The sequence below is a fragment of the Orcinus orca genome, chromosome 1, assembly GCF_937001465.1.
Source record: "Orcinus orca chromosome 1, mOrcOrc1.1, whole genome shotgun sequence".
Classification (NCBI taxonomy): Eukaryota; Metazoa; Chordata; class Mammalia; order Artiodactyla; family Delphinidae; genus Orcinus; species Orcinus orca.
In genome coordinates, this window is record NC_064559.1 from 130,233,817 (window position 1) to 130,234,793 (window position 977).

At 65.6% G+C, this 977-nt stretch overlaps 1 non-coding gene across 1 annotated transcript; it reads right to left on the reverse strand.

Annotated features, from left to right (window-relative positions):
- Positions 1-230: 230 nt before the first annotated feature.
- On the reverse strand, positions 231-315 carry TRNAR-UCU (transfer RNA arginine (anticodon UCU)). The gene is given in 2 exon segments: positions 231-266; positions 279-315. It is a non-coding gene; the product is annotated as a tRNA-Arg (tRNA).
- Positions 316-977: the final 662 nt, after the last annotated feature.

Sequence of the window (977 nt, forward strand, 5' to 3'; positions counted from 1 at the left end):
CCGCTCTTCCCAGTTCCCGGATCCGGCTCCGGAGTCTGCAGGGCCCAGGCCCAGAGCCACTGAGCCAGGGAAGCAGGGGAAAGGAGAGACCAGAGGTGCGAGCAGCTAGAGGTGAAAGAGCTGCAGAAGCCGAAGGCAGTGGGCAGATGATGCGAGGCCAGTTCAACCCTTCAGGAAAATGAAAGAAATGTCAAGTGTAGAAAATAAATTACGTACTGGGGGAAAAACTGCGACTCCGCCGGGACTCGAACCCGGAACCTTTGAATGCCTTCAGCCTCTAGAAGTCCAATGCGCTATCCATTGCGCCACGGAGCCACCTGTTGGACTCTCTGCGCATCTGCTCTGTTAAGCCAGAGGCGACGGCCCCGCGCCCTTGCCACCGCCCCCTTAGCCGTCGGTCTGTATCGCAGAGGCCAGGACACTGACAGACACCGGCCGCAAGCACCCGTCCTCACCCGGAGACCACCTCTTAACGAAACCGGCGAGTCTTGCAAGCGAAGGGCGGGCGCGAGTCCGCCGGGTGCCGGCTGGTGCGTCTGAGGACAGCCGCAGCCCCGTCTCCGGCCCGCCCTGGGCACCGCCGTACCTGGCCGCGCAAGACAAATCACGCCCGCGCTCTTCCTCCCCAGCTCCCTTCCTGCCTGATCGCCCCCGCCTACGCGCTCTCCCGCGGCCGGTTCCGCCCGGCCTGGCCCCGCCCCGGCGATGCAGGCCCCAGGCTCGCCGTTGAGCCGTTAAGCCGGGCCGGTGACGCCGGGCACTTACGTCGCACCTTTTAGCGGCCGATCCCGAGCGGCGACACCTTGGACTTTGAGGCGTAGGCAGCGGCCCCTCCCGGGTCCCGGGCTCTTTCTTGGCCGCCCGCGGCCGGGATCCGCCGCGGCAAGCGCGGGTCGCGGCGACGTCTGTGTGAGTGCCTGTGCGTGTTTATTTGCGCGGGGTTCGGTAAAACGGTGTTTGGGTTGCATTTCGCTCCC